The sequence below is a fragment of the Pteropus alecto genome, unplaced genomic scaffold (assembly GCF_000325575.1).
Source record: "Pteropus alecto unplaced genomic scaffold, ASM32557v1 scaffold8, whole genome shotgun sequence".
NCBI classification, from domain to species: domain Eukaryota; kingdom Metazoa; phylum Chordata; class Mammalia; order Chiroptera; family Pteropodidae; genus Pteropus; species Pteropus alecto.
In genome coordinates this window covers 21,708,307-21,721,413 of record NW_006494609.1, presented here as the reverse complement: position 1 = coordinate 21,721,413, position 13,107 = coordinate 21,708,307, and the positions used below count along the sequence as shown (strand labels likewise).

Here is a 13,107-nt window from a genome sequence, read left to right as displayed (position 1 = left end):
CCGCATGCCCCACGGTGGCCCTCGGTTCCCGACATTGCCCCCATACACAACACATCTTCAGGGAGAAGAGGCACTGTCTTTGCTGTGAGCGTTGCTATGGGCTGCCCCAAATCCCCCAGCACACCTCCCCCAGTGGCCTCAGGCACCCCTTCTTGACCCGCTGCAGGCGAGAGCAGTGGCTCTACCATGTTAGGCTTGGTGGCCAAGTGCAGGAAACCGGGTGATGAGAGCAAATCGGGGTTCTGTCAGTGAGGAGGAGGGATGGGCGAGAGGCTGAGGGGGAGGGTGTGGGGCAGACAGTCCCCGACCAGTGCCAGCCGCCCTTGCTGGTGGACAATGGACAGTGGAAGGCAGAGTGGGAGCGAAGTTGGGTCGTCCACACCCTTGCACAGCACCGCCTCCCACGCCCACACCATCTCTACTACTACCGCGTGCCACCAACACGACCAAACTGCCCCCTACGCGACTCCACCTCTGCATCTCTGTGCCACTGCAGCCCCTCCCCACCGCATTCCCACAGGGCACTGCGGCTGCACTGCCTGCCGCTCGCAAGGTGAGTGGGCCCAGGAAGGAGGCGCTCTCTGCACATTGGGAGGAAGATTGGGGTGTGCTGGGATCAGGGGCTGCATCCATTAGAATTGGGTTTGGCTACAAGGCAGAAAACACAAAATAGTGGAGGATTAAACATGTGAGGATTTATTTTCTCAAATCAAAGAAATTGAGAAGTTGGCCACGCAGAGCTGGTGTGGCTGCTCCGCAATGCCGTCGAGGATCTGGGCTCCTTCCTTTCATCTCTTTTTCTACATCCTTAGCATGCAGCTTCCGTCCTGTAAGTCACCTCCTGAAGCTCCGGCCCTCATAGCTTACTTTCCTATAATACGAAAGAAGAAAAGAAGAATGCAAAGGGAAGCTTTGCCCTGCCGTCTGTCTCGACCCTTCTGAGAAGTCATGCTAAGTACTTCCATTTCCAGCCATAAAAGAGATGTAAGGGTCAGATTTAACCTCCGATCTTAACACACACACACACACGCATACACACACACATGCACACATACACACACACATGCACGACACACACACACACACACATGCACGCATGCACGCATACACACACACAGTTTTCAGATCCTGGATAAAAGGCAACCCAGGACAGTAAGCCATGAGAGAAGGTAAACAAATGAGGTGAACCCTCCAACTGCCCCTGGAGAGAGTTTCCAGGCTACGTTCCAGGGGAGGGACATCCAGATAGAGCCTGTCAGTCTCTCTGAGTTGTGACAGAGTTGAGAGCGTCCAAGGCCTCTCTAGTTTACAGTGTGGGACACCAGAGAAGAGACAGCTGCACAGAGAGGACACTTCGGAGATCTGCAGAGGGTTCTCCTCCAGCCTTCAGCCCAGTGCTGACCAGTGCGTCAGTGTGAGGACGGTACCAAGGCTGAGCAAAGAGCAACGAGAAAGAAAAAGGGAGGACGATTCCTTGGGCTCATACAGGGACGAGAATAGCTTATCTTCCCAGTAGCCACGGTGGCAAGACCTCGTTGAGTAGAGTCCTCAGAAGGGCATTGCCTCTGTAATGAGGTCAAATTTGTGCTGCACTAAAGGCTGACCTAGATCTGCCTACAGAGCTTAAAAGTAAGCTCTGAGAGGAAGAAAGTGTCTCCAAGTAACTTAACTGCATCTCAGAACAAAGCCAAATATATTTAAAGGGATAGGACAAACTCCAGCACCTAACAAAGTAAAATCATAATGCTTGGCATCTGATCAAAAATGACCAGAAATGAAAAGAAGGAGGGAAATGTGACTTAGGAGAAGAAGAAAAGTAAATCGGGAGAAATAGATCTAAAAATGACAAGATGATAGAATGAAGAAAATGGATGGAAAAACAGGTATATATCTAGGAAGGTAGAAGAAATGATGAGTATAAAGAAGAGAATATATATATATATACCCAAATCGAACTTCTAGAGTTAAAAAATACAATGTGTGAGATTGAAAAAAAAAAAAAAAACCACTGGATAAGATTTAACAGCAGATTAAACACTTTGAAAGGAAAGATCAGCCAACTAGAAGCCATGGCCAAAGAAATGACCCGAAATGAAGTGTAGGGGAAAAGGACTTGGAGGAACAATGAACAGAGGGTGGTTGAGCTGTGGGACATCGAGCGGCTTAACTCATGTGTGATTGGAGTCTTGGGGCCCTGGAGGGGAAAGAAGAGGGAACAGAAAAACTATTTGAAGAAATAATGACCAAAATGTTTCCAAATTTGATGAAAACTATAAATCTACAGATCCAAGAATCTCAATGAATCCCAAGCAGGGGAGAAAAACAGGAAGAAAACTCCAGCAGGCCATATCATGATCAAATCGCTGAAAACCCATAAAAGCATATAAAAGACACATGATGTACAGAGAAGCAAATATAAGAAAGACAGCAGATGTCTTGTTGGAAATAATCCAAGCCAAAAAAATAAATAAATAAAGTCACATCTTTATTGAGAGAAAAAAGTCAACCTAAAATCTAATACCCAGTGAAAATATCTTTCAAACATGAAAGTAAAATAAAGTCTTCTCAGACCTTCGAAATCAGAGGGCATTCGCCACCAGCAGCCAGCTCAAAATATTAAAGGGAGCCCTTCCAGCAGAAGGAAAATGAGAGCAGAAGGGGTTTGGATCTGCACAGGGGGATGAAGAACTATCATCTGGATAAATATAAAAGGGTTTTCTTCCTTGTTTTTTTAAAACCTCTTTACAAGATACTTTACTGTTCAAAAGATAAATAATAATCTATCGCAGGAGTAAAATGTACAGCAAAACAATCCGAAGTCCAGAACGCGGGAAAATGGAAGTAGCTTGTTCCAAGGTTCTTATATTATTCATGAAGTAATGTATTGTTTGAAAGTAGAGCTTGATAAATTAAAGGTATGTACCGTAAACTCTAAATCACTAAACAACGATAACAACACATACACAACCCAAGAAGTATGGCTGATAAGCCAATAAAAGGGTCAAATAAAATAATAACTATTACTCAATTCATCCAAAAATAAGGCAGGAAAAGAGGAAAAAGGGAACTAAGAAAAGATGGTCACCTAGGAAATAAGTATTAAGGTAATAAATTTAAATCCAACCGTAATAATACTCGTATTAAATATAAACCATCTAAACTCACCCATCAAATATAAATCATCTAAACTCACCAATTAAAAAGCAGAGATTATCAGATAAGATGAAAAAGTAAGCCCCCATTATACGGTGTCCACAAGAAACCCACCACAAATATAAAGGCACATATAAATGAAGAGTAAAAATGTAGAAAAAGATAAATGATATTAACGAAGTAGATAGAGAGAAAAGAATATCGCCAGGAATAAAAAGGGTGGTTTTATAATGATAATGAGTTCACTGCCTCGAGAGTTTCATAACAATCTCCAACATCTATGCACCTAATAACAAAGCTTTCAGGTGCACGATGCAGAACCTGAAAGCACCGCACAGGGCAAAAAACAAATCCACAGTTACGACGGGAGATTTCAACACCACTCTCTCTCTCTAAATAATCGACAGAAGCAGAGAGAAAATCAGTAAGGATCTAGAAGATCTGAACAACACTATCAATGACCTTGACATTTTTAGAACACTCTATGCAACAACAGAAGGGTACACATTCTTCGATGCAAAACATTTACTGAGCAAAATACGATGGGACAATCAACAAGTCTCGACAAATTGTCAAGGATCAACATCTTACAACATGTGTTCTCCTATCACAATGGAATCAAATTAGAAATTAATAACAGAGAATTATAAATCAATAATTTCTAGTTAAATTATAAATCAATAAAAGAAAATCGCCAAACATTGGAACACTAAACCACACACTCCTAAGTAAATCATGGGCCAAAGAACAAATCATAGTGGACGTTAGAAAAAATTTTAAGCTGAATACAGTGAAAATCCAGCATATAAAAATGTGTGGGATGTAGCTAAAGTAATGGTTGAAGGTAAATAGATAGCACTAAGTGCTTATATTATAAAAGAAGGAAGGTCTGAAATTAATAATCTCAGTTTTCACCTTAAGAAACTAGAGAAAAGATGAGAAAAGCCCAAAAGTAAACAGAAGAAAGAAAACTATAAAGAGCAGAAATCAATGAAATAGCGAACGTTAAGACAATAGAAAAATAAATGAAATCAAACACTGGTTCTTTAAGTTAATAAAATTGATAAACCTTTAATTAGACTGATCTGAGGGAAAAAGAGAGAACATATGTTACCAATATCAGGGGTGAAAAGAAGGGACATCACTATGGGTCCTACAGACGTCAAAAGGATAAGAAATGATTATTTGGAACAACTTTATGCCAACAAATTTGACATCTGGGGTGAATTGGACGTATTCTTGGAAGGATACAATCTATTAAAGCTCTTTCAAGAATAAATAGATCTCCGAATAGCCCTCCATCTATTAAATAAATCACGTTTGCAATTTAAAATCTTCCACGAAGAAAATTCCAGATCTAGATGGCTTTTCTGATCAATTCTACCAAACACTTAAGGAAGAAATAATACTAATTCTAAAGAAACTCTTTCAAAACAAAAAGAATAGAAGAGGAGGAAACCTTTCAACTCATCTTTGAGGCCAGGATTACCCTAATACCAAGACTAGACAACAACATTCCTGGAGAAGAAATGTATAGACCAATATTCTTCATAAATGTAGACACAAAAGCCAAAATTATTAACAAAATATTTTCAAATTGAATTCAGCAAAATATAAAAAGAATGACATCATGTCAAAGTGGGGTTTATCCCAGCAATATGAGATTTGAAAATCAGTGTAATCCAGTATGTTAACAGACTTAAAAGGAAAAAAGAAAAAAAAAAAAACATGATTATCTCAACAGATGCAAAAAATGTTTTGACAAAATTCAACTTCTATTTATTCCTAATGAAGACTCGGAAAACTTGAAACAGAAAGGAACTTTCTCAACCTGGTAAAGCCACCTAAGAAAAATGTAACAGCTTAATAGTAAGTTACACTTAGTAGTGAAGAATTCAAAGCTTGCCCCTTGAGACAGAACAAAGTAAGGATGTCCATTCTCCCCATTTCTACTCGGCATTGTGATGGAGTTCCTAGACAGTGCAATAAGGCAAGAAAACAAAGCAAAACAAAATAAAAGTCATACAGATTATAAAGCAAGTAAAACTGCCCTGACATGCAGATGTCATGCTCATCTATGTAAAAATATATAAGGAATTTACCAAAAAGCGATTAGAACAGATATGTGAGATTAGCAAGATTACCAGATATTAGGTCGATGGCATTTCTATATACTAGCAATAAACTATGGGTTAGGAAACTTTTCTTAACACAATAAACACAAACTAAAAGAAAAAAATTGATACAGTGGACTTTATTAAAATTAAAACTTTTATCTTCAAAAGACTCCTTTAAGAGAGTTAAAAAGCAAGCAAAGACTGGGAAGGGCTATCAGTGAAGCGGGTGACCGACGGAGAACTCGACAGACGAATAATAAAAACCCAAACAAGCCAACTCAGAAACAAGCCAAAGACTAAGCAGACGCTTCAGTGAAGTAGATTCTCATCACCAGTCACGAGGAAAATGAGGATTAAAACTATAATGAGATACCACTACACACCTATGACGAGCGGTAAAAATGCCAAAGACTGACCATACCAAACGCCGGCAAGGATGCAAAGCAGCTGGACCTCTCGTTCTTTGCTGGTGGAAATGGAAAATGTATAAGCACTTTGCAAGCAGTTTGGCAGTTTTTCTAACACGTGAGCGACACACCTACCACATGACCAAGCCATTCCACTCGGAGGTATTTACCCAAGAGAAATTAAAGCAGTGTGTCTACGTGAAGACTCGGATGCAAATATTCATAGCAGCTTTGCTTAGCATAGCCAAAAAGTGGAAAAAGCAAAATGTCCATTCATAAGCGAACGGATAAACAATTTACAGCATATTCAGGCGGTAGAATACGACTCAACGATAGAAAGGAATGGACTATTGATACACGCAACATGGGCGAACCTCAGAATCGTTATGCTGAGTGGAAGGAGCCAGAAATGAGAGAGACAGAGAACATTCTGTATGATTCCACTTACGTAAAACTCCAGAAAATGCAAACTAATCTATAATGGTGGAAAGCAGATCAGCAGTTGCCCGGGGACGGGTGCGAGGAATAAGGAAACGTTGACAGTTGGTAGAAATATTTGCCATCTCGATTGTGGTGACGGCTTCACCAGAATACATACGTGTGTTGAAACTTACCCATTTGTGCATTGTACGTACGAACAGTTTAGTGTAAGTCAATTGTGTCCCGATCAAGCTGTAAATAACAACAACAACTACAACAAAAATGTCCCTTTTAACAACTTCTATACGATTTCTCAGGCCTTAGCTGCAAGGGCAGCTGGGAGATGCGGTCCTCAGCCGGGCGTGTGCCTCTGACCCCAAAGCAAGGCTCCGTTAGTGAGGAAGGGAGCAGCCTGGATGGGAGGCACATCTCCCCCTACACCCTGAGCAGTCGCAGAGTTAAAGCTCCCTGGGGACTGAGTCCAGGGCCACGGGGCTAACCAGAGTCTGGGAGGCCCTCGCCGGCCTCTGCCCTCCTGCTCAGCAATCCTGCTAGGATTCAATATGGCTCTATTAGTCTCGCAGCTTCTTGCTTCCCTGACCCGGTGCCTGGGAGTGGCCACGATCCCGTGGGACCTCCCACATGCCAGCGGCCAGGGCCAACACAGACCTGTTTCCAGTCTTCACAGCATCTTGCGGAGAAGGGGTTACTATGCCATCTTACAGATGTGGAAACTAAGCCTCTGCAGAGCCGCACCTGGCCTCTCCCGGGGGGATGGTGAGGCCAAGCTGAGCCTCACCCCCGGCACTCTGTGTCCCCCGCCCCAGCTGTTTGGCCACAGAGAGGCAGGCAATGAGGGGACTAAGGGGCAGATCTCTAAGGCTGTCCCCAAGTCTGGGGAAGGCCAGCCCTGAGGCGGAACAGGATCCAGGACTGGGTCCCAGAGGGGCAGTCCCACCAGGGAAAGCCCCCAAGCCCCTCAGGCGCATCCTTGGGTCCTGGCAGAACCTTGGAGCACGTGGTCTTAGAAGCCCCCTCCCAGCTGCCAGAGGCAAACCCCTCCCCATGCAAACCCCTCCCCACGCTTGATCCCCTCTGGTGCTGGAGCCCTTGCTGCATCCCAGGCTAACTTCTTACTGTGAACCAAGTGTCTTTATTCCGCCTAGGGTCCCCCAGCCTGGTCTGCCCAGGACCGTTGCATTTTAAAGCCAAAGTCTCATGGCCCAGGAACCCCTCAGTCCTGGGCAAATCAGGTCAGTGGTTGTCCTACCTGTCTCTCAGTCAGTGACCCCACTGGCCCCAGAGGAGCACACTGGGCTCATGGACCCAGCTGGACCCCGCCTCACACGCCTCCCTCCAGCATCCTCAGGTGGGGGAAGTTGGTTGTGTCTCCCGTAGCAACCACCCCAAAGTGAACACCCAGTTCTTGGCCCTTCTGCACAGGGACCATCACATGCCCTCCCTAACCCCCAACTTGGCTGGCCCTGTTTGTGGACAAGTAAGGCCAGTGGCTCTGGGGGAAGAGGCAGGGCACTGTCACAGACGCTGCGTGCAACTGGCGGCCACTTCACCTCCCTCCGGCACGGCTCCCGAACCATCTGCGCCTCCGTTCCCCCTCTGGGACGCCTCGCTCAGGGCGGAGGCTCCACGTACCTTTCTTTCTGACTCCTTGCGTTTGATGTGTGCAGCCCAGGGTGACCCACTGCCCTGGTCTGGGGGTCACCAGCACAGAGAGACAGAGAGCTTGGGAGGAGCTCCGGCCTGGTCCAGTGCTTCTCCCGCCCCCAGCCCTGCCATCTAGGCCTGAGCGGGCGTCCCTGACCACTGTGTGACTTTGAGGCTTGCTGCGGCCACTGTTCTGGCCGCCTCTAGATCTCTCGCAGGCCCGGGAACTGGCTGGAAGACAAGAGAAACCAGCAGAAATCATTTTTCTGCCTGGTAGAGTGGGGAAAGAAGGCGGCTGCCTCTGCTGCCCAGTTTTCAGCGAGGGCACCCTCCTCGCCCCCCGGGGTGCAGCCCTGCCACCACCTGGCCTCCCTCTCCGGGGAGCGCGGTGCCCGGCACAGAGGGGTGCGCCCCAGTGTGGGGGCTCCCAGGGCTGAGACCGCAAACTCCTCCGGGACTCAGCCTGTCCTGTCCAGCACTCTGACCCTCGGCTGTAGTGAAAACTTTCTGAACAGTCACATGCGATGCAGGGGGGGTGGCAGCTCTCTCTCCAGCTGAGAAAGCAGAGCTCGGAGAGGGACTTGCAGCGGCCATGGCGGGCAGGCAGGACCAGACGCAGGGCTCCTGGCGCCCAGGACAGAGGCTGTTTGGACATCTGGGGATGTACAGGCCACCCGTACCTTGCCTGGCATTGTCCTGGGTGGGAACCAGAGAGAAGGGACATAGCCACACCCATGAGGGGCCACCATCTGGTTAGAAGAGAATTGACAGCCATTCAAGGGCGAAATGGTGAAATCAGGTGTGTCCCGAGGGCCAGGAAGTGGCTCCGTGCAGACCCTTCCCCTGCCCACCCCCACCATCCCAGGGGCTCAGGATCACATGAGCTTCTATTTTGGGGAGGGGGTGGTGTTGATTCCTGTTCTGAGCAGGGACAAGAGGAGAAGAGGCTGAGTGGGAGCACCTGGGGCTGGGCGGGCTGGGCGGTCTGGAGGGGACGTGAGGGGCACGTCACGGGTGTCAGTCGCGTCAGAGCCTCAGGAAAGGCCACGGAGGGCCTCGTGTGCTGGACGCGCCGTGTCGGGCAGTAGGGAGCCGTCGTAAGCTCTTCAGCGACAGAGGGACAGAGTCCCCAGAAGGTTACTGGGGACCCCGCTCAGGGCTCAGAACAGACATAAGGCAGGTTTCAAAGGTGGGGGCAGCAACCGGGAGCCAGTGGGGCTCCCTGGAGGGAGGGAGGAGCTCTGGGCTGGGAATGACGGGCGTGAGGGTTCGTCCAGCTCCGGGCAGCCCTGGCTTTCACTCTTTGGCCCATTAGCGCTGCCTCGGCCTCCTCCATGACCCACACTGCTCAGGACGGTGCCCGGTGAGCCCCGGAGGGCTCGGCGCTCGGCCTCCAGGCAGCCTAGCTCGAGGCCGTCCCTGACCCCAGGCTCTGCTTCTTGCCGAGTCGCCACCTCCTGCACTGCTTAGAGGCTCCGGCCCCCTGCCCCGGTGCCCAGGCCCCCGCAGCGGCCTCCCACCGCCTGCTTGGAGTCGGCTCCAGGTGCCAAGCCTCTCCAGGCGGCTCCTTCGGCCCTCGCTCCCCGTCACGCTGGGGTTCAGCCCCCCGTGTTTCCACGCTCACTCACTCACTCATTCTTTTGTCCAGCTAACCCTCACTTCAGCTCTGGGTGTCAGGCCCCCGTGGGTCTGGGGAAGCACCTGGAACCAGGGCCAGCCCTGCCTGCGGGACCCACTGTGTGGCAGAGAAGGAAAGCCCCAAGCAGTGACACCCACTGAGGTCAGGGCGAAGCGTCAGGGAGCACACAGAAACAGAGAAGCCGGGGACGGGGGAGGGCTTCTGGGTGAGGGGGCACCCCCGTGGAGACCGGAAGCCCTTTGAAAACGCATGAGTCACATTCTAAGGGAGCAAGGAAGGCGGCTCCATGCTAAGGAACAGCATGTGCAAGTGTCCCCTGGGGGTCCTTCGATGTGGCTGTGCCCCTCGAGCCACACAGAGTCCAGCTCGGTGGAGCCCCTGCCAGGAAGCAGCCCCTCGCCCCGCCTGCTGGCAAGTGCTGGGCCCGCGACCAGGAGAGCAGAGGGTGCCACCAGCTCGACGAACGGGGTCCTTCCTCAGGGGACAGCCCCGTTCTTACGGGGAAGCCAAGGACAAGTCGCACGTCAAAATTTTCTGGGCCACCCTCCAACCATAGAGACTTCTTGGGGGGGAAGGGATTTCTCATCACCTGAGGTGTCAAGCGGGTGCTAGACAACCCCTTTCGGGTGAGGTGTGGATTCAGCTACAAGCCACGCAGGGCCAGCAGCAAGGGTGGAGGTAGGAAGACCAGCCCGGAGCAGTCCGGGAAGGCTTCCAAAGGGAGACGCTTTGGAGAGCTGAGATGAGGCATCTTCCAGGCGGACGCTCCAAGGAAGGACACCTCAGGGTGAGGGGCGTGGAGGGAGCAAACCTCTCACCCACCGCAGGGTCTCCAGAGCTCACCTTCCAAGAAGCTTCTCCAGTCCCACCTTGGGGCAGGCAGCAGGCAGAGGAAGGCTGGGTCTGCCCGCAAGACTGCCAACTCTGGGGTCTGAGGGACAAGGAGGGACCGGACGCCTGCACCTGGTGTGGGGGGTCTGCAGGGCCTGCGCCCTCAGCCACCCCCGCCTGGTCCACTCGACCACCAGGAACAGAAGCCAGGCGTCACCCCAGGCTCCCCCAGGGCTCCCTCCCTCCCTCACTCACCCGTCATGTGTTCATTCTGCGCCCCGCCCCCTGTCGATCCGGGATTGCACACTCCAGCTGGGTGGATCAATGCGCACACATAAACAAATAAATCCGATAACGTGGGCGACCGCTGGGAGCCATGAAGAAAATAAAACCGGGCCTGGGGTTGAGAGCCAGGGAGTGGGGATTGCGGCCGAGGCGGTAGACAAGGCCCGAATGAGGGCAGGAAGCCTGGGGACGAGGGGCCCACACAGCCCTCGGGTGTGGTCTTTAAGCCCTGCCACTTTTATCTCTTCTTCCCACCCTCAGCTGAAACTCCACCTCCTCCAGGGAGCCTGCCTGGGTGCCACCAGTGCGCCAGGCTTCGGCTGCACTGGCTGCAGAGACCTTTCCAGACCAACCCACCTTGCAAGGATTTTCAGGTTGCACCACCTGGACCTTCTCCTCAGAGACGCCTGAAGGTGAGTCCTGTGGAAGGCAAGACTTGAATGGGGGTGACTGCCTGCCTAGGTTGACCAGGATATTCCAATCTTAGCTTAGCCTGTTCGCTAAGTGGTCTTAGATAAGGGATTTTGCCTCTCTGAGCCTCAGTTTCCTCATCTGCCAAAGGGAGCTAGTGCCACCTCCCCCATGGCCAGTGCCAGATGTTCCTCCCAACATCTGCGAGCCGGGGGGAGGGGGAAGAGAGGGCTTGCAGGGTGGGACCAGTCGGTCTTGCATGCAGGAGGGGCTCAAGTAAGTGTGCAAGCTGCCTGAGCTGAAGCATGGGCCGCCCCCACCGCCCCGCCCCGCCCCCGCCTCCCCAGCCATCTGCAGCGCTGGCAGCAGCAGAGCCAGGGCGGATGGCGAACGTTCTGGCACCATCTGAGCAGGACCAGTGTCCGGGAGGACGTGTGGGCAGAGCCCCACCTCCGTCTACACCCCACCACTATCGTCGTCCACTTGGGGAGGACAGGGACACGAGGGCTGGTGGGCGGGGAGGGGTTGGCTGGCTGGGGTCTCCTGGACTCCCACTGCCTCACACCCCTGCCTCCAACCCTCCACATGGCCTGACCCGTGTCAAACCCAAGAGGGCAGGAGTGGAGGTCAGCATCTGCCCTCCTTACTCATGATGGGGAAGCCAAGATCCCAACAGAGACCAGCCCCATGGTGAGCCCGAAACGGCCCTGTGGGAGGGCTGTGGACAGCTTGGCCCTGAGCTGCCACCTCTCATTTTGTCCTTAGCATAGGTAGCCCCACGCGCCTGGAGACAGAGAGTGTCCCCTGATGTTCGCCCTGCCCTGGGGAGCTTGGAAACCTCCCCGCACCCCCTTTTTCCATTTGTTACCCAATAATGTCCCCACAGCCTAAGGGGGAGGAGAGAGAGGACTTCGCCTGGCACTACGGGGGCCCAGCAGGCCTCTCTTTTCCTGTCTCCTTTTTATTGGTTTTCTGCCTTTTCTTAGCACCGTCCTGGGCCTGAATGTAGCATCCTGCTCCCCTAATTAAATGAGAGTGCGTAGAAACTTCAAAGATCCGACATATAAAATCCACGATGAATGGTGGTCGTGGCTGCACAATGAATGTATTTAACTTCGCTGAACTGTACACTTAAAATGGTTTAACTGGTAAGTTTTATGTTATGTATATGTTACCACAATAAAAGAATTTAAAATATATAAAGTTTCATTGGCAGCATCTTTTCATCTGCCCTGTGCTTGGAAGTGATATAAACACGTGTGAACTGTGGGCCGCCACGTCCTGAGTGAGGACGGGGGTCCAGTGCACAGGCTTTGTGACCTCTCTTTCTCACACACGGGGCCTCCCAAGCCCCTTTGCGCTTTCTCCCGAGTTCCCGTGCTGGCTGCTGCTGGGCGGGCTGGGCTGGCAGACTGGCCCAGCTGCCTCCAGGATGCCCTGATGCCCTGAGAACTGAGGCTGGTTCTTGAGGGGGCTCTCCTGGCCTGGACCACTAGAATCGCCCTGCCCAATTGCTCAGGGAGGAGAGGGCATGGTTCACCTGCACCCTTCCTCAGGGGCTCTGCTGGGGGCAGGAAGGGGGTGCTCCAGCTGGAGGTTCCCAGAAGAACCCCGACTCTGCAGCGGTCACATCGCCTTCCCGAGACTCCCGGGAAGGAAGACCCTCCCCATCACTTGGCCACCCTGTTCCAGGTGTGCTGGGTCAGGAAGAGGAGGAAGATAGGTCAGGCACCTGCGGTGATGGAGAGAGCCACAGACAGGTGGGGGGTAGGGGTAGCTTGGCGGGGACAAGCCCTTTCGACCTCTGCAGTTTCCACCTCTGAAATATGTGAGCTCCGGCAGGGGAGGAACTTGGCTTGTTTGCCGCCATATCCCCAGGGCCTAGAGCAGGCCTGGTATACAGTAGGCGTCCAATAAATGCCGAGGGACTGAATGAATGGCTGAATGGGTTGCACAGGTCAGTACTGAGGGCCTCCGGCTTTAGGGGCCCACTCACTCTTGGACTCAACGTCTCCCCTCGTGCATTCATTCCTCATTCATTCGTTCCTCCCCTGCGCGCGCCCTGCACCCATTCATTCATGCGCTCCGCCATTCACGCTCGCACGGTTCATTCATTCCCTGCCCCGCCGCCATTCCTTCCCGGCTCCGGCGCCCACGTGGCACCCAGCACCGGGGTCCG

At 51.2% G+C, this 13,107-nt stretch overlaps 1 long non-coding RNA gene across 1 annotated transcript; it reads right to left on the bottom strand.

The window, feature by feature from the left end:
- Positions 1-739: 739 nt before the first annotated feature.
- On the bottom strand, positions 740-10,940 carry LOC112473642. The gene is made up of 3 exons (XR_003044081.1): positions 10,875-10,940; positions 10,488-10,544; positions 740-871 (listed from the first exon to the last, which is right to left on the bottom strand). It is a non-coding gene; the product is annotated as an uncharacterized LOC112473642 (long non-coding RNA).
- Positions 10,941-13,107: the final 2,167 nt, after the last annotated feature.